This window comes from Saccoglossus kowalevskii, chromosome 13 (genome assembly GCF_978046115.1).
Source record: "Saccoglossus kowalevskii chromosome 13, keSacKowa6.1, whole genome shotgun sequence".
NCBI classification, from domain to species: domain Eukaryota; kingdom Metazoa; phylum Hemichordata; class Enteropneusta; family Harrimaniidae; genus Saccoglossus; species Saccoglossus kowalevskii.
This window is the reverse complement of record NC_140653.1, coordinates 2,986,484-3,013,016: the sequence shown is the minus strand read 5'-3', so window position 1 is coordinate 3,013,016 and position 26,533 is coordinate 2,986,484. Positions and strand designations below refer to the sequence as shown.

The 26,533-nt window shown below is 35.5% G+C and overlaps 1 long non-coding RNA gene across 1 annotated transcript; it reads left to right on the top strand.

Annotated features, from left to right (window-relative positions):
* The first annotated feature begins 14,313 nt into the window (after positions 1–14,313).
* On the top strand, positions 14,314–16,939 carry LOC144350056 (uncharacterized). The gene is made up of 2 exons (XR_014931284.1): positions 14,314–14,643; positions 16,794–16,939. It is a non-coding gene; the product is annotated as an uncharacterized LOC144350056 (long non-coding RNA).
* Positions 16,940–26,533: the final 9,594 nt, after the last annotated feature.

Genomic DNA, 26,533 nt, shown 5'->3' with positions numbered 1-26,533 from the left:
AAATTATGTAAAAGTCTAAAACAGCTATTTATGTTGGCACATTGTACAACTACCCAAGCGCTAAGTGATTAACAAAGTGCTTACAAAGTTGTGAAAAACTTGTGCAAAGTTGGCAGATTTACATGGAAATGTTACCTATTCTGTTACATTATCGAGTCCAGTTGTTAAAAGTTCGCGTAAATGAATGAATATGTCATAAAAGGCCGTTTGAATATCGTAGTGGCCCTCATAGGATGTAGAAATGCAGGATGCAGTTAGATTTAGAACAAAATTATGTAAAAGTCTAAAATAGCTATTTATGTTGGCACATTGTACCACTACCCTACCGCAAAGTGATTAACAAAGTGCTTACAACGTTGTGAAAAGCTTGTGCAAAGTTGTCAGATTTACATGGAAATGTTACCTATTCTGTTACATTATCGAGTCCAGTTGCTAAAAGTTCGCGAAAGTGAATGAATATGTCATAAAAGGCCGTTTGAATATCGTAGTGGCCCTCGAAGGACGTAGATTTTTTAAACATTTTCCATACATTAAATGGCCGCCAATTACGATAATTTTTAAATGACCCTGATAGATGTGTGGTCAGGTGATCGACCGATAATGGAAGTAAAGTTTAATCGGTCGTGGTTAGTACTTGCATGGGAGACAACCTGAGAAAACCGGCGAGTGACACTTTTTTGAGTTTTTGCAGTCTGCACCTATTTGGTCCAAGCTGTTAAAACAGCGTGAAAAGTTCTCCAAAGCGATTCCAAAGTTGCTCGATTTGTTTGTTTATTTGACCTAAGTTGTTGTTATATCGAACCATGCAGTTATAAAGTATGAAAAATGGAATTGAAGATATCAAATACCTAATTAGAAGTAATAGCACTACGAAGTTATCGTTTCAGCTATAACACATTGAAGACATCACATACATAATTAAAAGTAATAGCGACACCAAGTTATCGTTTCAGCTATAACACATTGAAGACATCAAATACCTAATTAGAAGTAATGGCGCCACCAAGTTATCGTTTCAGCTATAACACATTGAAGACATCAAATACCAAAATAGAAGTAATAGCACCACCAAGTTATCGTTTCAGCTATAACACATTAAAGACATCAAATACCTAATTAGAAGTAATAGCGCCACCAAGTTATCGTTTTCAGCTATAACACATTGAAGACATTAAATACCTAATTAGAAGTAATAACGCCACCAAGTTAGCGTTTCAGCTATAACACATTGAAGACATCAAATACATAATTAGAAGTAATAGCGCCAACAAGTTATCATTTCAGCTATAACACATTGAAGACATCAAATACCTAGTTAGAAGTTATAGCGCCACCAAGTTACCGTTTCAGCTATAACACATTGGAGACATCAAATACCTAATTAGAAGTAATAGCGCCACCAAGTTATCGTTTCAGGTATAACACATTGAAGACATCAAACACCTAATTAGAAGTTTTAGCGCTACCAAGTTACCGTTTCAGCTATAACGCATTGAAGACATCAAATACCTAATTAGAAGTAATAGCGCCACCAAGTTACCGTTTCAGCTATAACACATTGAAGACATCAAATACCTAATTAGAAGTAATAGCGCCACCAAGTTACCGTTTTAGCTATAACACATTGAAGACATCAAATACATAATGTTAACCGCGTTTCGCAGTATAGCGGTAAACTATTGTCTGTTCGTGATGCCAAACAGACGGGTATGGTATGTGGGGTCATGTGACAAGGGGTATTTAAGTGGAGGACAGAAGGTTGAATGTCAATCTAGGCCAGTTTCGCTACAGAGCAGTTTTCGGCGGTTTCCTTTTTTAGTCACACTTTGTTCATTCCTGTGCTTCTCGTGTTAATCGTCATGAATCAGGCAGTGCGGCACTGTCAACCCACCAGTAAACGTTTAACATCACGACTATGTTTTTTCAAGTGCAAGTAGAAAACAAATTTGATGGAACTAGCAGATCCCGTAGTGTCGGGAATGCGCGACAACGTTCACTTCGGTTAACCGATTGGGAAGACCTTAGACGAGATGTCAAAACATACAAGACATACATCTCGACCTATGTTTTGAACAGCAAAAAAGCTGGCAAGAAACATTCTGAAGCCAAGAAGAAACAGGGGGCAATGTTAATTTTATTTACTATGCAGCCTCGTTGGCATCACACCCGGCACCACAGCAAGATTGCTAACAGATCACATCGAGTTCTGTTTCGAGGGCGAGAATTCAAAGAAACCATGAGCATCTTTCACGTGCCGTATTCAGCCATAGGCGTTACGTGTCCTCCAACTTCAAAGATGTCGAACATTAAGTTAAGTAACTCTTTATGTAACTATTTTAACACTTATGCCGATCTTGATTGTTTGTTTTTTGAGGCAGCATTCCTAATTTATGGGGTGTTAATTGTCGCGGTAAAAAAAAAATCAATCCTGTATGCGTTTTACACATAAACTTCACTTTCTGAGGTTGTCTAAAAGGAAGATAAATGAAATTTGAAGACATTTGAAAAGAAATATGAATACTTATACAAAATCTGTTAATGTTAAATATGTAAATTAGACAATTTCCATATTCATTCTTTAGTAAATTGGGATTATCTCATGAAAACTCAACGGATTTGAACCAAATTTGATACGGGTGCTCATTGATGTTATTTGCAGGCTATATTACTATTGGGTAATTTACATATGTAAATTAGCCAATTTGCATTTTTTCGCTAAGTTTGGATTCATTCATCAACACTCAACAGATTTGAACTAAATTTGGTAGGGATATACATTGACATCATTTCTATGGCCCCTACTTTTAGAGATAATTTGCATATGTAAATTGCCTCATTTGCACATTACTAAATATGGATTATCTCAACAACTCGACAGATTTGGACGAAATATGATAGGCACATACATTGATGCAGTCTGCATCCATATTACTAGTGATAATTATCTGAATATGCAAATTAGAGTACTAATGATTGTTTAATTTTATGAAAAATGGTGAATGATAAATGTTTCCCCCATTTTCTAGAGATAAACTATGCATGAAAAATATATCTGAATATTTTATTTTAAGTATATCAATGAGCTAACTAGAACAATCTTGAGTTTTGTCATATTTGGTACAACTGTAATTTTTTGAGCTTCAGTACAAGATTTTTATTTCTGGTCTCAATACCCTTTCTAAGATTTGTTAAACTTGCGATATTACGAGGTTTTAGAACGCCAAAAAATGATGCTTTTTAACTTCGTTGAAAAATAAGAATTTCAATGTAAACTTATTTATGATTAATATTAGTAGACATTTATTAAAATCTTCTATTACCTAACTGTAAGATATTACCAGTATACTTTTGAATGTAAATAGGATACTTTTGAACTTCCATTTATTTATAATTAATATTAGTAGATATTTATCGAAATCTTCTATTACATAACTGTAAGATATTACCAGTATACTTTTGAATGTAAATAGGATACTTTTGAACTTCCATTTATTTATAATTAATATTAGTAGACATTTATTGAAATCTTCTAATACATATCATTACGATATTACGAGTATACTTTTGAACGTAAATAGGATACTTTTGAACTTCCATTTATTTATAATTAATATAAGTAGACATTTATTGAAATCTTCTATTACACAACTGTAAGATATTACCAGTATACTTTTGAATGTAAATAGGATACTTTTGAACTTCCATTTATTTATAATTAATATTAGTAGATATTTATCGAAATCTTCTATTACATAACTGTAAGATATTACCAGTATACTTTTGAATGTAAATAGGATACTTTTGAACTTCCATTTATTTATAATTAATATTAGTAGACATTTATTGAAATCTTCTAATACATATCATTACGATATTACGAGTATACTTTTGAACGTAAATAGGATACTTTTGAACTTCCATTTATTTATAATTAATATAAGTAGACATTTATTGAAATCTTCTATTACACAACTGTAAGATATTACGAGTATACTTTTGAACGTAAATAGGATACTTTTGAACTTCCATTTATTTATAATTAATATTAGTAGACATTTATTGAAATCTTCTAATACATAACATTACGATATTACGAGTATACTTTTGAACGTAAATAGGATACTTTTGAACTTCCATTTATTTCTAATTAATATTAGTAGACATTTATTGAAATCTTCTATTACCTAACTGTAAGATATTACCAGTATACTTTTGAATGTAAAGGATACTTTTGAACTTCCATTTATTTCTAATTAATATTAGTAGACATTTATTGAAATCTTCTATTACACAACTGTAAGATATTACGAGTATACTTTTTAATGTAAATAGGATATTTTTGAACTTCCATTTATGTATAATTAATATGAGTAGACATTTATTGAAATCTTCTATTACCTAACTGAGATATTACGAGTATACTTTTGAATGTAAATAGGATACTTTTGAACTTCCATTTATTTATAATTAATATTAGTAGACATTTATTGAAATCTTCTAATACATAACATTACGATATTACGAGTATACTTTTCAACATAAATAGGATACTTTTGAACTTCCATTTATTTATAATTAATATTAGTAGACATTTATTGAAATCTTCTATTACATAACTGTAAGATATTTACCAGCATACTTTTGAATGTAAATAGGATACTTTTGAACTTCCAATTATGTATAATTAATATTAGTAGACATTTATTGAAATCTTCAATTACCTAACTGTAATATATTACCAGTATACTTTTGAATGTAAATAGGATACTTTTGAACTTCCATTTATTTATAATTAATATTAGTAGATATTTATCGAAATCTTCTATTACATAACTGTAAGATATTACCAGTATACTTTTGAATGTAAATAGGATACTTTTGAACTTCCATTTATTTATAATTAATATTAGTAGACATTTATTGAAATCTTCTAATACATATCATTACGATATTACGAGTATACTTTTGAACGTAAATAGGATACTTTTGAACTTCCATTTATTTATAATTAATATAAGTAGACATTTATTGAAATCTTCTATTACACAACTGTAAGATATTACCAGTATACTTTTGAATGTAAATAGGATACTTTTGAACTTCCATTTATTTATAATTAATATTAGTAGATATTTATTGAAATCTTCTAATACATAACATTACGATATTACGAGTATACTTTTGAACGTAAATAGGATACTTTTGAACTTCCATTTATTTATAATTAATATTAGTAGACATTTATTGAAATCTGCTATTACCTAACTGTAAGATATTACCAGTATACTTTTGAATGTAAAGGATACTTTTGAACTTCCATTTATGTATAATTAATATTAGTAGACATTTATTGAAATCTTCTATTTCACAACTGTAAGATATTACGAGTATACTTTTTAATGTAAATAGGATATTTTTGAACTTCCATTTATGTATAATTAATATTAGTAGACATTTATTGAAATCTTCTATTACCTAACTGAGATATTACGAGTATACTTTTGAATGTAAATAGGATACTATTGAACTTCCATTTATTTATAATTAATATTAGTAGACATTTATTGAAATCTTCTAATACATAACATTACGATATTACGAGTATACTTTTGAATGTAAAGGATACTTTTGAACTTCTATTATTTCTAATTAATATTAGTAGACATTTATTGAAATCTTCTATTACATAACATTAAGATATTACGAGTATACTTTTGAATGTAAAGGATACTTTTGAACTTCCATTTATTTATAATTAATATTAGTAGACATTTATCGAAATCTTCTATTACATAACTGTAAGATATTACCAGTATACATTTGAATGTAAATAGGATACCTTTGAACATCATGTTTTATAAATTATTGAACTATAATAATTCGTGAAGTAGACGGGGGAAAAAACAAACACCTAAAATGTATCATTTGAGAAAATCATTTATTCAAGTTAATATTAAACACACATTTGCAAAACAAAACAATAATATCAGGTTGCATGTATGCAAGATTCAGGAGGGTCAGGATCTGACAAATTTTCACCAATACGGTCTTCATTACAACTCCTTAGTTAATTGGTGTACTGCATTTATCCTGTGAATAAAAAGAAATGTACAATACACCTTAATTTAAACCATACAGAAATATACAACATTTTATTTTGTACCAGCTTTCTTGAGAAGTAAATATATAATATAAAACATGCAATATATATGCTCCTAATGCAGATATCAGAATAGCTTGTTGGCATACGGTTACTGCATATCTACTACTTAAATATTAAGATTAGTTACAAGAATTTATTCATACAAAAAAGTTATAAGTTAAAGTGAATTAATTATGCACAGATTGACACCAACAACTAGTTAGATCTTATATAAGTGCCTTAAATTATCTGTGATTTCATCCGGTTATTAGAAATATATTTTTCAGTGTTCTGGGTTGTATGTGACGATTTTGTTTTTAGATATTTGCACCAGAAGAATTCATTATAATGCAAATTTTCCTGATTAAATATGCACAGATTTGTAACAAAACCTTTCGTTTGTCCCATACTATCCGATTGCCGAGTTTTGTCTGAATATGATCACTGGTTCTAGATTTATATTTATATTTATTTATTTCACCAGTATACAAACAAAATATTTACATGTTCATGTACGGGACAAAATTGTATAACTGGTGGGGACCAAGGAAATAGTCCATTTGGACTAGTCTAGTCCATGGCCCTTAATATTAAATAAAAAAATAAGTCGTCATAAAAGTCACAGTAAACAAACAAAAGTAATGAATTAAATAAATGAGATCAACCAGTAAATAGTATATGAGAAGCATTTTCTTCAGCTCTTGTTTGAAAATGCTTCTACTGCCCATGTTTTTTAGGGTTGGGGGGGGCAGAGTTCAGATGTTTAATAGTGGCGTATTGAAAATTATGTTGTGTAATGGTTAAACACATGTAAGGGACAGTGAAGTTACCAGTAGACCAGATGTGGTTGGATAGGGATGATGAATGTGCTGGGGGAAATAATCGCTGACACTATGGACAAATCGATTTGTTTTGAGGTCAAAATTTGTAATTTATTCATTTAAAACAGTACATCCATAAATGGTTTTTCATGCACAGCATATAGATATAAAATTTTACATAAAATTGAACAATCCACTGCAAAAATGACGAGAACACAATAAAGAAATGCATAAATAGGGTATAAAATAAAATGACTACGAAATAATATGATAAAATTACAATTAAAAACAAGTCATTGAAAATGACACAGTTCCCGTAAAATTTTTCAAAGTTCTCTTTGTGCTCGTCATATTAAAGCGGAGGGGTTGTCGCGAGCGTGTCCTTGAAACTTGAGTTCCAAGTGGCGTATACAACAGATTGTTTATTTACATCAAAACACGTGTTCCGTGTAGTAGTAATATTGCCAAAAATAAAAACAGTCGTTATTCGGCCATCTTTGATCTGATTATGAAACACACTTGATATGTATGATGTATGCCAAATACGAATGAAAATGGTACATAAATTGTGGAAATATAGTAGTAAGGCAAAAAAGTCAGATGGCTGTCAATCGACCATCCTTAAGGTACTAGGCACATGCAAAGAATGAACGGGATCAGTCCACAGGATTCTGAAATATGACTCTGGACAGAGGGACACACGGACGGACAGACGGACGGACACACTCAGGAACTCACGGACGGCCAGGGACATGTATCCTAACATGCATGATCTATGTACTAAATTTGAATGAAAACTGACAAAGCATGTCTAAAATACAACATTTTCAAAAAACAAGATGGCTGCCAGTCGACCATCTTTGATCCAATTGTAAAATAAATCGTCATGGACATGTATCCTAACATGTATAATCTATGTACCAACTTTGAATGAAAACTGACAAAGCATGTCCAAAATACAACATTTTCAAAAAACAAGATGGCTGCCAGTCGGCCATTTTGAATCGAATCGCTAAAGCACTGCATGTGCATATGTCCCACATAAAGTACTAGAATGAACGTAATCGGTCCAAGGGATTCTGAGATACGACTCTGGACGGACGCACGGACGCACAGACACACGGACGGAGACCGAATTATAAGTCCCCGTTTTCGGACTTCGTCCGAACGGGGACTAAAAACATAGCAGTCCAAAAAAACGAAAAAATGCATAAATGGGGTAAAATATGAATTTACAACAAAGTGGTAAGATAAAATTATACAATATTGTTAGCAGCTGTAGTAATACATTTATAAGTGAGAAAACTAAACCCCTTTTCAGATAGAAGTTTTTAACAAGCAGCCTCTCGGTTGAGATAGCTCCGCTGTTAGCAATGCACATTTCAATTAAAGAACAGAAGATATTATTAGAAAATGAACAATATGCATTGTATCAATGCAATGGGACTTGTTTTCAACAAGTATTCAAAAATATCATTTTTCACCATATATGATTACCAACTTGCCACTGAATAATAAACCTAAAACTTATCAGACTGCAATCAAACAATCCTTCATTAAAATGCTGCTATAAAGTCATAAATTTGTTCAACCTGCAATGGAATATTAAAATTGATAAAATAGCTGGTAATTCAGGAATTTAGCAACTTACAATAAAAAAGTGAATATTGTAAAATACTTTATTTTCACTGGAATTTATATTTGCAGAAAACAGATTTCAGGCATTATGTTGGGATCTAATTTTCACTGTGTTGTATCAAGACTCAATGTAAAGTATAGAAAAACACCATTTTCACTAGAATTTAATTTAGCAGAAAAAACCCTTCAACAAAAACAAAATCCCAGTGAAAATAAAGTATTCCACAGTATTAACACTGGTTTTCACAAATAGCCCTCCAACCATTTTCAGCCTAATATAAATTCACAAAGCTAAAAACTGCTTTAAAAAGTGCTCCTTAATAACTGCATATTTTGCGAACAGCAGAAAACAGTACAAAATTGACAAATCATCAGATTTTCTTAAAAATAGTATAAAAACTTCACAAGGCTAAAACTCACTTTAACAAGTGCTCCTTAAAAACTGCATTCGTTTCATTAAAATGTTAAAATTGATAACTATATCAAAAACAGTAGAAAATAGTATAAAATTGGCACAAAATTGATAAATTCATTAGATTTCATGTAGTTTTTAGAATACTTTATTTTATTAGCTTTTTCACCTAAGAACACCCACAATTAGGGGTTCACACTTGCGAACATCTACTAGCATTAGGTCCCAATTTAATTTATGCCCAGAGGTAAATCCAGATGTGAACGGTTTATCCCGAACCTAGTCCCGATTCTTTAAACCCCCTTTAAAACTGGGGTTCAGGTCCAAACTTTAAAATTAATGCCATTACAGAATGTGTCTCATAAGGGGAAATGGAAAATTAAAAGCAATACGAATCAAAGAAAGCTTAGAAAGAACCCCGTGTGCTGAGAGTATGGGAGACACATTAACAATTAATTCAAAATTACTTGAACTTGAAATATTGATGGAAACGCAGAAAACTAATTATGCAAATAAGGTAACTAATATGAACAGATTTAAGTGTAAAACTAATAAGGTCTGCACAATGTACCAAGTTTCATTGAAATGTGATTAGAGCCAAAAATATTAATTATTATGCTAATTAGAAAATTAATATGAACAGATTTTAACCCAAAATTAATCAGGCTGTCTATTGTCCTAGAGCATTTATGTACCAAGTTTGATTCAAATGTGATGATCAATACTTGAGATATCAGTATTAATTAATTATGTTAATTAGGTGATTAAGAAGCATAAATATTTACCAAAAACTAATATGGTGTATAGTTCTAGGTTCATTGAAATATGATGGGTACTTTTTAAAAGTGTCATTAAAGTCCAATGAGTGGTTCTTTAGACATCAGTGCAACAGCCATAGAACAGCAAAAAATTAACTAATTATGCAAATTAGGTAATTAATATGCACAATTATTTATCCCAAAATTAATCAGGTCTCTGCATAGTCTTAGAAGATCTATGTGGCAAGTCTCATTGAAATGTGATGATTAGTACTTGAGATATCAGGTGAAAAGCTGAAAATTAACTAATTATGCTAATAAGGTGATTACTATGCACAAATATTTACCCAAAAACTAATTAAGTCTCTGCACAGTCCTCAAGTAACTATGTACCAAGTTTCATTGAAACGTGATCATTACTACTCGAAATATCAAAAACTGAAAATTAATTATTAATTATGCAAATTAGATAATTAATATGTACTGATATTACCCTAAAAACTATCAGGTCTGTGCAGTGTCATATGACACCTATGTACCAAGTTTTATTGAAATGTTATGATTAGTACTCGAGATATCAGTGAAAAGCCGAAAATTGATTAATCATTATGCAAATTAGGTAATTAATATAAATAAATTTTTACCCAAAACTAATCAACTCTGCGCATTATCCCGGAGCATCTGTGTACCAAGTTTCACCAAAATTTGATTAGTGGTTCTTGAGATAACGGTGGAACAAAAAAAGTGACATACATACATACATACATACATACATACATACATACATACATTACATTTGAATATTTTATTCTCGGTTAAAAAAATCAGATAACATTGTCTAGTTTAAATACAAACGAAATCATATATCAGTAAGTATAAAACATAATCGAATATAACGTGTACAAAATATCGATATAAAAAGCGAGGTATAAATTAACAGTACAGGTAAACATTAGTCATTTGAGTAAATATAGCAAAATATACAAACGGTGAGTAGAATTATAATCGAATATATACAGAAAAACGATTTCGAAAACAAATCAAATGTCTGATTTTATTATGAAAATAATCTCATTGTTTATTACATATATTAAAACATTCTAAAAAAACAGCTGAAAATTATTGTCCATTTAAGTCAAAATTGGCGATATTATAAGTTCGTCTTGATCAATGGTAGCTAGGACATTGGTGCACCACTGGGCGATGAATACTTTGAGAGAGTTACAAAGGAGATGGTACTTGTATTCAGCTCTTATTCTTCCTTTCAGTCTATGCTTGAAGCACTGTACAACATCAGTTTCAGGTAGGTCTTTCATTTTTTTGACACGGGTAACATGAATGGCTGCTTTGAGTGTTGCCAAGATAAAACATAATAGACCATGTTCTTTTGTTATAGCTTTTCGCCTTGGCGGACCAAGTACAAAATGGGCTAAGGAGATTTGTTCATAATCAAATAAATTTGACAACATATTTTTTACCATATGTAAGAGTTGTTCCAGCCTTTCACACTCTAAAAATATATGGACAAGATCGTCTTTCTCATTACAGAAAGGGCAGAGGTCATTGTCCCGCAAGCCCGATTTCGACAAAAAACCACCAGTAGGGTACGCACCGTAGAGGAGCCTCCACTGCAGGTCCCCGTCTTTTTTTCTTAGAGGGGAAATATAGCAATCTCTGAAATTAGGTCTTTCTCCATGGAGAGACAGTAAATAACACCAAAGTGTTCCAGGCAGAGAAGGGTCCTTGTCGAGTTTTTTTTAGACAGGATCAAGAACTTATAAATTCTGCCTTTCTCTAGTTTGTACAGAGGACAGTTAAGTAGAATATCATACCCATCGTCTCGATGCAAGAGCTCAAGAGAATACTTGGGCGTGACTAATTCTGCATTTTGAATATACCCGCGATTTATTGTGTCTTTAAAAGCTATCGGTATTGCACTATATATAACGTCAAGAGCGATGGAAAGCAAGCGTTTAGAATAAATACCTACATTCGCATGCATGGATTCAACAGACCTCCAGATGTTATTGTGTAAAAGGTCACCGATTTTTGTGACACCAGATTCAATAAAGTATGTGAGTTTGAGTGGTACATTTTGAATCGGATGCAGTATAGATTTGTTATAGAACAAAGGCTCGTCTCATACACTTTGAAAGTTAGATGGTAAATCTTTACGAATAAAAGTGATACAGGACCAAGTTTTCAGAAAATCTTGATAAAATGTAGGCAGGTGTAACATACCTTGTGGCAAATCAATGATAAATAACTGTTTATTATATTTCAGGTTATGAAATGTCTTGAGAAAATAAAGAGAAAGCAAGGATGAATATTGTTAAAGTACAAGTATCGCTGGATATACTGCAGACGGAAAGACGCAATCTGTGATGGCAGGTGAATCAAGCCCTGTCCACCCTCGCTGGGAGGTAGGTAGACCACTTCTGCAGGTAGCCAGTGCCGTCCCTGCCAAAGGAAGTCGAGAAACAATTTTTGGACAGAAACAATAATATGTTTAGGCGGACAGTGACACACCAACCTATGAATGAACTTGGAAGCAACACGACTGTTAATAACAAGAGTACGCCCTCTATATGACATGGCAGGTGCATACTTTGACCAATGTCCCAGTTTTGTTTCTACGTCATCTATAATACCGACCAGTTATTTTCCATGTACCCAGGAGTGTTACAAATAAATGTACCAAGGATCTTGAGACCGTCATTTCTCCATTCGATGTTTAAAGGAGAATCGTCTCTACCTTTCCATGCACCTACCCATAATCCTTTTGACTTGGAAAAGTTTATGCGGGAGTTACTAGCGCCCTCGTATATAGAGAGCCATTCCTGTAACTTTGAGAAATCAGAGTTATGTGTTAGAAAAAAAACTGACGTCGTCAGCATATGCAGTGAGGTTCGTATTTTTTTCTTGCGAACCATCGACTCGCATACCATGAATACCACTACGGGTTCGAATTTTGTGCAACAACGGCTCAATTGCTATTGAATATAATTGTCCGGACAGTGAGCATCCTTGACGGATGCCACGCTTGAACTGTACCGGGCAAGAAAGAGAGTTATTAACACGGACAATACTCTGTGTGTGAGTGTATACGAGACTAATGTATTTAATGAACTGTTGACCGAACCCAAAAGCTTCAAACGTGTTTAATAAGTACCCATGATGCACTCTGTTAAAACGCCTTCTCTTGATCAAGAGAGACGATGCCAAGAGTGATGTTATTTTCGTTTGCATATGTGATGACGTCACGAACCAAGTTGATATTATCATATATTTTTGTCTTCCGGGTATTGAATAACTCTGGTCAACATGTACTATACCACCAAGAACAGGTTTTAGACGAAGAGAAAGTGAGTATTTTATAATCAGCGCACAGTAAACTTACTGGACGCCAATTTTTTAGCAATCTGTTGTTTCCTTTTTTGGGTAAAAGAGTGATGATGGCTCTTCTGCATGAAACAGGGAGTTCACCGTCCTCGACGGAAGCTAAAAACACCTGATGCAAATCATTACCCATAGTTGACCAAAAATGTTTATAGAATTCCCCGGGCAATCCATCAATACCCGGAGATTTGTTATTTGCCAGCAGTTTAACAGAGGCTGTCAGTTCGTCATACGATATGGGGGAGTCACATTTACCTTTGAGGGCGCCATCCACCTGAGGAAGATCAGCTAGAAGTTCATTTTGACATTGAACAGATATTGGATTGGGTGAAAATAAATAACTGTAAAACTCTCTAGCCATTTGGCGCATTTCACACTGCTGTGTAGTTACGGTGCCGTCCGGCCGCTCCAAGTGTGACATGATTTTCTTATTACCCTTATGTTTTTCGATATCAAAGAAAAATGACGACGGAGCGTCACTCTCATTAAGTATGTTATGACGTGACCTGACAGCAGTGCCTCTAGCTTCATTTGCTAGCAATTTATCAAGCAAATATTTTTTATCATTGAGCACATCATTGAGATTCGGGTTGTTGTGTAATAATTCTTCAATATTTTTAATTTCTTTACACAATGTATATTTCTGTTGCTTATAAAAACTACTTATTTTACCACTATATTGCTTTGTAAGTTCTTTGAGATTCAATTTCCCAACATCCCACCATGATTGTAGAGACTTAAATCGCGGCTTTGCATGGCGCCATTTTTCCCAGTAGTCACGCACAATGCCACAATAATCCTCGTCCTGGAGGAGGTTTAAGTTAAAACACCACACCGGATTACGGTTACTTAAGTGTTTGAAGGATAAACGTAATTTTACCAAAGAATGATCAGATATATTGCCGTGTGGTTCAATTGTTGTAGAAATAATGCGCGATGTACTTGACTTTGATATGTAAAATGTATCAATTCGCGATTTACTAGTATTTCTGGACCATGTGTATTGTCTAGTCGTACTGTTATGAAAGCGCCACGCGTCAACAAGTTTAAAGCGACGTACAATTGATTGTAATAACCTGGACGCAATGATCCCGGGACCCGCCGTAGGCGGCAGTATTTTCATTCGAGGTCAATTTTGGATCACCAGGTCATTCCTAAACGCGTAATTGAGACTGAGTCGAGAATCAATTTTGGGTGCCAGAAATCATCCAAAGACGTTTATTTGGGTATAATTTGCGCTGTCAAGACAAAGTTCAGGCTAATAAAATATGATTGACGACGTTTTCCCATGAGAAAAAAGTGAATTATTTGTTGAAAAAGGCGGAGAAAAATTGATACGCAGAAATCGTGACGTTGACTCTACGCATGCAATGCAGCGTCATGGAAATTGTCTACAGTACACGTACACGCATCTTTCGATGACGTGATTATTTTGCCAGCCTGCCTAGGACGCCGTACAGACATTGTACTAAGGTAAGAGCCTTTGCCCTTTTCCACAAATATTAATATATTCTTAACAATTGCTTTACCTCTAAAACTCTGCACACCATGCTATGATCATTCAGTGTTTTGTACTAAACGACTCATCGCTTAGCAAAGCCAATTTTCAGGATTTATTGGCACATGAAACTAATGACCAAAAATAAATATTGCATCGTATATAAATGATGACAGCGATTTACTAGGCCTATGGCCTGTGAACTCGTATGATGTGTGTGCACGGTGCGACTAGTAACAATTACCTAACCTACCGGTTCTTCACGGCCAGAGTTGTCGCGATGCATCTCAATAAAATAGCATCTAAAACCAATTAAGGCCGATATGTGTAAATACTGTACATTAATGCAAGAAGCAATAACGACATGCAAGAATGGCATTGGCAAAATGATAACCTCGGATGTAGCCATGTCTAGGGGCATGGATATGATTTATAGTCTTTGCCCATTAATGTAATGTTATAATGTATATGAAGTATGTGATCATGATTAATCTTCATGATCATTTGTGACCACACCATTGATTATTCGGCATAGGCTACCACACACTATAATATTGAGCAGAAAGTCATGCAAGAAATTGCATTTGATTCACCACATTGGCATGGCTGGCTGTATTCATTCTTACTTTTTCATGATCATTGTTTGGTTCACTACAAGTTTCTTGTGATTTAGGCGGATTTTTGTCACATGCAAGAAACAGCAAAGGCTGCAATGTGTACATCAGGGGGCTTTTATCATGCTTGTGATGTTGCTATTGTAGGTAAATGGCCACAGCAGAAATGTACATAACTGTCATTTATTAGGCAGAAACTGATAGGGGCCAATTCCTTGTGCTCACTACACACACATGTACATCAGTGAAGGTTTTTCTGTTGCCAGCTGCCATTTTTGAAATGGTGCCACCGATCAACAGTTCATGCCACTCATCTCAACCTTAAACAATGACATGTGTTGTCATTTGTTATTAATTTTATTACTATGGAAATGAGTTACCTTTTTCTAAAATAAACAAAATTTGATAGTAATATCATCATGTATAAAAAAAATTGTTTAAAATGATTGTATTTGATATAGACTGAACATGTTGGAGAAAAAATAAATCTAAAATAATAAAATCCCTGCCTAACTAGCCAATAGTTTTTACCCTAATACTGGAAACACCAAATTTGTTTTTCATTGGCCTCATAATGGTTTGAGATCTTTTTAACATGATCCACATAAATAATGAGGGATGAACTGGGATTCTGTACAAACAGGTCCATGCATTTACATTCTATGTTTCTGGTTTGATGTTGACTCATTTACAGCCCTGTCATTGGTGATACAAAAAGTTTACTCCTTATAGCATGTGTGTGGTCTGTCTTATGCAAACCAATAATGCTGTTTTGCACATGGTCAATTTACTCTGGCTATATGTCACATTACCATTGCCATGTGATAAATTCATTACTTTTACCGGTTCTATCAGTATGATGGAATTGATATCATCATTGATAACTCTATTAAGTACAATTACTTTCCATATAGTCTCTTTGCACCTACTTTATTTCTTATTCATTCTGAATGGACAGTTGGATGAACATACAATAGCCTAAAAGTAAGGGGGTATATTTGTACAACACCCTGTAACTTTGCATGATATGGGTCTATAATACTGTCTTGTAAACAGTTAACTACTGGTTTTGTACAGTTTATTGTTGCTACACATATACTTATTGAAAACAACAAGATATAGTATTTTCGGCAATATGACTACTACCAAATTGGTCGGTGGTGATACCTATCATTTGGGTCTTCCGTCGACACTTATCTACTTTTGCACCATGAGTCGTTCCATGCACATCATACCAGATTTAATCATGACACTCTACACTAATTTACCTCATTATAATGTGCATAACCTGTGTTTTCATTGAGAGGATGCTTGAATGCACGGTAGTGCTTTCATCATCCTCTCACTAGTTATTTACAATGTGCCTCAAGATTTAATTTATGGAAAGTCCAATCATATCCAAAGCATTTCAACAATGTTCTTCCTATTGAACATTCCTCTACTCAACACCTTACTCAAATCATTCATTACAATATATAATCCTTACCACTTGTTTTATTATTTTCTTCCAGGCGAGATAATTCAACCATCACCTGTATCTCCTATTGGTTCAACTTTTTACTTTATTCTTACTCGAATTTTGTTGTAAACTTGTTGTATATTGATTAAGATAAGTTAAGATAAAAAATAAAAAAAAATATTTTTTCCTTGTTCATTACAGACGTTTATTTTATTCACACTATTTTTACATGGTTGTCTTCCAACTAGTCATGCTGAGTGATGTCTAATAGCAGCTGGCCAAATTACAATCGAGTGGTGGGTGGGTCACAGTCAAGTACAAATAAGCCATTCACTGCCAAAGAACAAATATAATCATTCTTTCCGATCAAGTACTTTAACCCTCTTGATTCAAATGACATAACCAAAAGACGCAAGACATCACCTACTTCCTATAACACACAACACCATATTCACATAATTGTTCATACATTACATGTATACATTGTCACAGCAAAATCAATTAAATAAATTTACCAACAGCTCCAGGAAATCATCTGCCCATATTAACTATAGCCTCTTTTGTAATCCCTCTAATACTTATATTTTGTGTTTCAATTACATAATGTTAGTCCAAAAATGTCAACTTCTATTATTTGAACACAATCCTATTATCAAGGTCACGTTTGTATTGCGCTGGTCCCGCTAACTCTGGATGAAGGCAAGTGAAGCTCCTGACTATCGCATCTATCCATATCGGGATTGATTGTACAATTGAAATCCCCGCCTAAGATTACGGGATCATCATTTAAGCCATTTAATACATTTTTAAGCCTTTGAAAGAAATCTGCTCTTTCAGTACCGTCTGTTGGAGCATAAATGTTGATACGATGTACAGGAGAACCATTTACATTAATGTGGGCATGCAATAGCCGTCCAGGGATGGCATTATTGACATGTAAAACATCATACTTTTTATTAGGATTCAACAAAATTGCGATACCGGTGGAGTGTGAATATCAGGGGGGAAAATCTTCTCTCTCTGGGTTCTCCACACTTGTCAGGGGGGAATCTCGTCTCGTCTCTCTATCTCGTCCCCTTGAGGTACGGGATCGGGAATGTCACTTAACTTTACAGTCAAATAAGACACACACAACGAAATACGTTTCAGCTCTCGTCTTAGTCGATCTTTTGGAGCACTCTATAAGACACAGCGCCCTGGGGAAAAGTCCCCAAGACTCTCACAAGGCTGAACCAAGACTCGCCCAAGACTGGACTGCCTCAAGGCTCGCCCCTGGACTGGACTCTCGACTGCGTCTGTCGTGGAGTATTCGCCAAGACCAACTCAAACTCTCTTTATTCATTTTCACAACTCTAACCAATTACAAAGCAGTAAAAAGACTCTAGGGTGTTATCTTCAATCATAAAGCCAATCACATTAAGTACTGAATACGTCATATCTTTTGATTAATCGTTCACTACATTAATAACTATGGAATACCAACTGTCAGAATCGCGACGGTTATCTGGTAATTAGTTCCAAATCACTGAGCCAAGTTCCGTCCAAAACTTCAAATAGGCCTGAACGATGACAGACATAACACAGCAATTCGGCTAATAATCAACTAATTAAGTCGGTCAACAGATACGCAAAAACAAATTCATGACACATCCCTTCACCCAAACTGAGATATGCCTCTCGGCATTACACGTTCATAAATCAAAGATACCGTCAGCCACTCATCGTCATAGGGTTAAATACAATACTAATAAAAAGAGGTATAAATCAAAAAGAGAGTAAAACACACTGATTAATAAACTGATTACAAGTCTAAATACAATGGTTATAAAGTCACAAATATCAACGGTTATAAATCAAAAACAAGGGAAAGGCTACCAAACGACTCACTTTTCTCAAAACGGTTCGCTGAGGTAACCCTTCGCTGCACTGTCTCCGTTACTAAGTTTACAAACTCTATATCAAAAGGTCAAAAAAAACTAAGGCGTGGCGGTGTAACCATGCGATCAGCCAATCGCTGCAGTCGACAGCATGATCACGTGATTACCAGGGATGCGTCTCTCGGTTAAAGCATTGCAAAGCGGTAACTAATAAACAATGAATAAAAAGCTATTAATCAAACTCCTGTCACATACGGTTATATACTTCAACTGAACTCACAAGTCGTTAATCTAAACAAAAGTCATACGGCGGGGAAACAGAATGCAAAGACAATGTCGCTTTCATAACACATTACTCCTCTGGCAAAAAGACGGGAAAAAGACTAAAACGATATACGCTACTGAGTTACATATACTCCTGTCAATCATGAACAAAAGCTTGCGTTATCAAACAATACATATATAAGCGCACCAAACTCTCACCTCAAAAAAAAACATTAAAAAACGTTACAAAGGTGCTATCAACTCAAAAAGCGTCAGAAGTATTCCGGAAACAACACATAAACAAAAACAACTCTTAAAACGTCGATATCTCTGTACATCGACAAATCTCAAAACTCTGAAAACTCATTAGGGCATTACTTTCCTCATCATAATACGTACTCATAAACTCATTAAAACTCCATAAAAATTCACAAAACTCAAAATACTGTGTTGCAAATACTTGTCCACTGAGGCGCGCTTAAATCGTTATAAAGGACCTCGCACGTCACTAAATATCATTTCAAAACAAAGATCTGGGCGCTTACATAACATACAATGCGACATCACAAAAAAACGGTAAAAACGATAGGAAAAGCAAGCAATACATTACATTACTGAGCAATAGGGTTAGGAATGTGGAAAAGAGTTCAACGTCCTTGAGTTACACAGTGTCAGTTACAGTGTCCAGCGAGCGGTTCTCTAAGCAATACACAGATAGCTAAAGTTCTAATTCAAAGTCTATATAGCGTCTTCTTCTTTTGTTGCGTTAGTCCGGGGTCGTTCTTTCATCTTCTTGTCTTTAATGTCGCTCAATTCTTAATTATACAGTCCTACACGATACTCGTCCTTCATAAGGGGTTCAGAAGTCTTCATCTCTTCAGCGTTGTACATCGGTGTCATACTGGTAAAGGCGTTAGTCGTCAAGCGTGGTTTTGTCTCTGCCATCGAGCCAGTTAGTTCAGTTCACAAGAAAGACACATCTTCGCCAATTCACTTTTCTTCACAGGATGTCAATGTGTGTTAAACACCTGCCCGGGTTCATCCAAAACATATCACGGGGAAATACTTCTCCACGGGGTTCTCCACACTTGTCAGGGGGGAATCTCGTCTCGTCTCTCTATCTCGTCCCCTTGAGGTACGGGATCGGGAATGTCACTTAACTTTACAGTCAAATAAGACACACACAACGAAATACGTTTCAGCTCTCGTCTTAGTCGATCTTTTGGAGCACTCTATAAGACACAGCGCCCTGGGGAAAAGTCCCCAAGACTCTCACAAGGCTGAACCAAGACTCGCCCAAGACTGGACTGCCTCAAGGCTCGCCCCTGGACTGGACTCTCGACTGCGTCTGTCGTGGAGTATTCGCCAAGACCAACTCAAACTCTCTTTATTCATTTTCACAACTCTAACCAATTACAAAGCAGTAAAAAGACTCTAGGGCGTTACCTTCAATCATAAAGCCAATCACATTAAGTACTGAATACGTCATATCTTTTGATTAATCGTTCACTACATTAATAACTATGGAATACCAACTGTCAGAATCGCGACGGTTATCTGGTAATTAGTTCCAAATCACTGAGCCAAGTTCCGTCCAAAACTTCAAATAGGCCTGAACGATGACAGACATAACACAGCAATTCGGCTAATAATCAACTAATTAAGTCGGTCAACAGATACGCAAAAACAAATTCATGACAGCTCTCCAGACAAGTTGCCATACTGCTTCGTCTGATGAAACACTATGCATCTCTTGTAAAAAATAAAAGTCACTCTGATGATTAATTTTTAAAAATTCGAAAATTTGGTATCTTTTCAAGGTGTCACGACATCCTCGAACATTCCAGGTAACAGTAGAAAAATCTGACATGACTTGGCTAAAAGAAGCAATCAATAGTAGCAGGCAACTCAAAATCAAATGGTAGCGTGAGTCCATACTTTAAAGGCCCAATTTACTTGCCCCGGGCAAGTGTGAATTGGAGATGTGGCTATGCTAATGAGTGTTGTTAATCACTTGTATAGCCTTTGACGCATCCTGTTTCAGCGGTCCAACATCATGTGACTTTGATTGACAGTAGTTAGCTATTCAAGATTAGTAGCGCATCCCTTTCCTCGGTTCGTGTTTTTGACTTTTATCCGTCAAAATCTCAGTTCGTACACTATTTATTGTCATAAAAACTACACACAGTCACTGCTGTGATATTCATAGTCACATGCATCCACTTTGGCATGACATAATCGACCTGTAAGTTCGAGAAAACGCGTTTTTACGGGAGCTTGGCTGGAGCTGTTCACTACAATGTGACAAGCAAGGAAAAAAATTCTATTGTTTAAGAGCGTATTTATAGTATACCTGGGCCTTTAAGACAATACAAACGTGTAGACAAAACAAAGGTAAGCAGCACCAGACAAAGCCTATCGCGATCACGCGAGTTGCAGGTGCGTGTGGAAAATGAAAATAAGTTAAACAAATGACATTCCACAATGTAGAGAACAAAGAATATATTTATTTCTTTTATTGTTTGCCTCTTCGTGACATTACATCGCATATTGGGTGCGAGTTCAGATGATAATGACACAACCTGACCAGAGTGAGAAACACATTCTGTACTAGAGCAGTAACCAAGCAAGTGACGCTTATTCACGGAGTGTGAATTATAAACCTTATTGTGAGGCATGATAAAAAACAAATAATTCAGTCAATTGAATCAATATCAGATTGCGAGGAAATACCTCGCCGCTTATACATTATCTCCTGCTTTAAACAAGAGGGTTCGTTTATTACATCGCGTGCACTAGTACCCTCGGTCTGTTTTACATGATTCCAGATACGACTAGTCATGCGCTGTAGCCGTATCTTTTCGGAAGCAGAGAAGCTGGGGTTTTTACGATATTTGTTTAAAGATCGCGCAAGTAATCCAAGGTCCGGACAAAAGGCAGTTGCTTGCTCTATAAGTTTTCTGGAGTTAAACGTGTCCTTTACAAAACGTGCCAGTGCTACACTTGATATTGTTTTCTCTTTTCTTTCAGAAGTCGTTTCTTCCATACAGCTGACTGCAGACAAGTCAGACATATCTGACATGATTGACTCAGTTACAGTACATTCATTTAAATAACAATTACCAGTAAGCGTGCCACAATCAGTATCATTTAATTCTTTTTCAACAGTATCGTTTAAATTGTTTTTGTTATCAATAGCATTATCAGTTTGCATTTCATTTGTGGTAGTATCATCGGTTTGGTTTAAGTTGAAATCCGCACTATTATTATCATTTTGAGTTTCAGTTTGCGAATTTTCAGTTTGATTATTTTGATCGTCAGATTGTGAATTTTCAGTTTGATTATTTTCATCGGGTGATACACTGCTTGGTGCATTGTTGATGGTAGCAGTGTGTGCAGACACGGTTATTATATTTTCACTGCAGTTGCGCTGAGTATGACCTTTTCTATGACATTTGCAACAAACGATTTCGCCCGTGGACAAATAAACACGGTACATTCGTTCTTCAAACATTACATTTATCACACCTTCAAGTTTATCGTGATCACACAACATATATACCTGCCTGCGAAAACTTTTCACATGCCTCAAGCTCGGGTTTTTACAGCCAAGTGGAATTATATTGACCTTACTGACTACTTTTCCATACCTTGACAATTGCTCTTGCAACAAGTAGTCTGGTATGAAAGGAGGAACACCAGATAACACGACTTTTGTGGCAGGTTTAACCAGTGGTTGAACAGTAAGGAAATGGTTCACAATGCTGCACCCAGTTACACAAACAGACTCCGCACAGTCAAGCGAGTTAAAAAACACAACAACGCTACCATTCGCACGAGAGGCAGCCACTACATTTTCAGGGCCAACCAATCCAGAAAAACTTTCAACATAGGTCTCAATTTTAACTCCGTCAAGTGACACACACTTGACACCATGCTTACGTGTCAACCCAACAAAGGGATTGACACGTGCACTCGCCAAGGCGGCGGCCATCTTGGCAAGCCCCTGGCGAGTGACACAAAACACAAAAAAATAAAAACCAACAGAAACACTGCAGATTTATGCCAAAAACGGCCAAGAAGACACCAAGTAGTACTATAAACTATTTACAAAGGATATTAAATCAAAACTAGTGAGCACTTATCTTGAACCAAGGTAAAAAATAGCAGTTTTTGCGGAGCTCGATGTAGGCACGTTCTGAGGAAACAACATACATACATACATACATACATTTCTAATTTTTATTCGCAGGTATAAAAAAGATATTTACATTTCTGTTATTACATGACTAAAAAGGATAAAAATATAGGTTTACAAGAAAACCAAGATATCAAATTCGAATAAATATGACGAGTAAGTATTGTTCAGGTAGGTTATAAATAATACAGTTCTCATTGTTATTGACAAGTACGATGATGATTACAATGTTCATATGGGTGTTATTTCAAATAATCCGGGTAGACGAGTCTATCTTCTGCAATGGATGCCAACGCATTGTTGTTACACCACCGGTACTTGAACTGGTCGACGGTATGGTTGAGATGATGGTAGTTGTACTCGGTGTTAATTCTCCATTTTAGTCTCGCCTTAAAGGCTTGACTGACGTCCGTTTTAGGTAGTCCTTTCATTTTCTTTACCCGTGTCACGTGGATAACTGCTTTCAATGGGACGAGTATGTAGCATAGTAATCTCTGTGTTATGCTCTTGCCTCTAGTGGCGCCTAGTAGATACTGTGATAGTGGTATTCTTTCTCCGTCAAATAGATTTTTTATGATGCTGTTGAACAATTTGAAGAGTGGTTCAAGTCTTGTACACTCTACAAAAATATGGACGAGATCGTCTTTATCCTGGCAAAATGGACAGTTATCTGTTTGTTGTAAACCAGACTTGAGCAGAAAAACTCCAGTAGGGTATGCCCCATGAAGAAGTCGCCACTGTAAATCTCCATCTTTTTTCGTTAGCGGTGCAATGTAGCAATCTTTAAATATTGGTTTGTCGGGATCAAGAGATAACAGATCACACCAAAGTGTGCCTGGGTGGGTGGGATCTTTTATCAGTTTTCGGGTATAGATTAGAAATTTATAAATTGTGCCCTTTTCTAGTTTATACAGTGGACAGTTTATTAATATGTCATTATCGTCATCTCTATAGATTAATTCAAGAGAATATGTGGTAGTCGTGACATTCGTATTTGGTGCATTGTTAGTTTTTTGTAATATTTCTTTAAATTGAGTTGAAATTGCTTTGTGTATTACATTCAATGCGATATTAAAAACACGTTTGGAGTGCATGTTGATATGAGGGTAGAGCAGTTCAGCTGAGCGCCATTCATTACCATCGATGAGATCACCAATTTTTGTAAAACCAGCCTCGATGAAGTGTGTGATATTTAATGGTGTTTTATGTAGATGGTGTAGAATTAGTTTATTGTGAAACAACGGTTCTTGACATAGATTAAGAATATTAGATGGCGTATCTTCACGAATATATGTGACTGACCGCCAGGTTTTTAAGTAAGTTACAATAGAAATCAGGCATATTCTACGAATATTGTGGGAATTGAGTAATAAACAACTGCTTGTCATATTTCAGGTCTTGGAACTTTCTAAGAAAGAAGTCAGTAAACATGTAACAAGGGTGACCTGAGCTGAAGTAAAGATATCGCTGTATAAATTGCAGACGGTATGAAGTAATGCGCGTCGGTAGATGCGTCAGTCCTTGTCCACCCTCATTTATTGGTAAGTAGACAATTTCTGCATTTACCCAGTGTTTACCTTGCCAAAAAAAGTCAAGAAGCTTTCGTTGGACAGACTCAACAATATGTGTGGGCGGGCACAAACATATCAACCCATGAAGCAATTTGGATACTACAAGGTTATTAATTACAATAGCACGCCCTCTATAGGACATGACAGGTGCATATTTGCTCCACTGACCTAGTTTTACCTCAACTTTTTTCTAAAATACCGGACCAGTTTTTATCCACGAACGTGGGATTATTTCCGATATAGATACCAAGGATTTTCAACCCGTTATTGTTCCAACCTATATTAAGTGGTTTGTCAGTTCTAGTTTTCCACGCACCAACCCATAAGCCCTGCGATTTACCATAGTTGATGTGTGAATTGCTAGCTTTCTCGTAAATTGAAAGCCACTCCTGCAGTTCGGCAAAATCGGAGTTTTCGGTGATGAAAAAACTGATGCCATCAGCATATGCAGTTTGGTTTACTTTTTGTTCAGGTATGTTGTCAATTATGATACCGCGGATACCGCTTTGGGTACGAATCTTGTGTAGGAGCGGCTCGATAGCGATACTATACAATTGTCCTGACAGCGAACATCCCTGTCGGATACCACGCATAAACTGCACGGGACTGTTCAAAGAGTCATTTATGCGAACAAGACTTTGTGTGTCTGTGTATAAAAGTCGTATATATTTAATCAGCTCTGGACCAAACCCAAAGGCTTTTAAGGTTTTTAAAAGGTATCCATGGTGCACCCGATCAAAAGCTTTTTCTTGATCGAGGGATACAATACCCAATGTTATATTTAGATCATTAGCATATGTAACGACGTCTCTGACGAGGTGTATATTGTCGTATATCTGTCGACCAGGAATGGAATAACTTTGGTCAGTATGAATAATATCACCTAGGACGGTTTTTAAACGGAGGGAGAGTGCCTTTGTTAAGATCTTATAATCAGCGCACATCAAGCTAACTGGCCGCCAGTTTTTTAGAAGATTGGTGTTTCCTTTCTTTGGTAGAAGCATTATGACCGCTCGCCTACAAGAAATAGGGAGCTGATTAGCCTCGATTGAAGCTTCAAATACCTGGTGAAGATCAGTGCCCAAAATGGGCCAAAAGTGTTTGTAATATTCAGCGGGCAGACCATCTATTCCCGGAGTTTTGTTGCTAGAAATTAATTTCATTGCGTTTGTCAGTTCTTCGTAAGTGATAGGTGCGGCACAATTTTCACGCTTGACACTGTCCAATTGGGGTAGTGTCATGAATTTGTTTTCGCGTGTCTGTTGACCGACTTAATTAGTTGATTATTAGCGAATTGCTGTGTTATGTCTGTCATCGTTTAGGCCTATTTGAAGTTTTGGACGGAACTTGGCTCAGTGATTTGGAACTTATTACCAGATAACCATCGCCATTCTGACAGTTGGTATCCGTAGTTATTAATGTAGTGAACGATTAATCAAAAGATATGACGTATTCAGTGCTTAGTGTGATTGGCTTTATGATTGAAGGTAACGCCCTAGAGTCTTTTTACTGCTTTGTAATTGGTTAGAGTTGTGAAAATGAATAAAGAGAGTTTGAGTTGGTCTTGGGGAGCACAGCACAATAGACGCAGTCGAGAGTCGAGGCCGGTCCAAGAGAGTCCTGGGGCGAGCCTTGAGGCAGTCCAGTCTTGGGCGAGTCTTGGTTCAGCCTTGCGAGAGTCTTGGGGATTTTTCCCCAGGGCGCTGTGTCTTATAGAGTGCTCGATTGACCAACTAAGAGGAGAGCTGAAACGTATTTCGTTGTGTGTGTCTTATTTGACTGTAAAGTTAAAGTGACTTCCCCGATCCCGTACCTCAAGGGGATGTGACATAGAGACGAGACGAGATTCCCCCCTGACAAGTGTGGAGAAACCCCGTGGAGA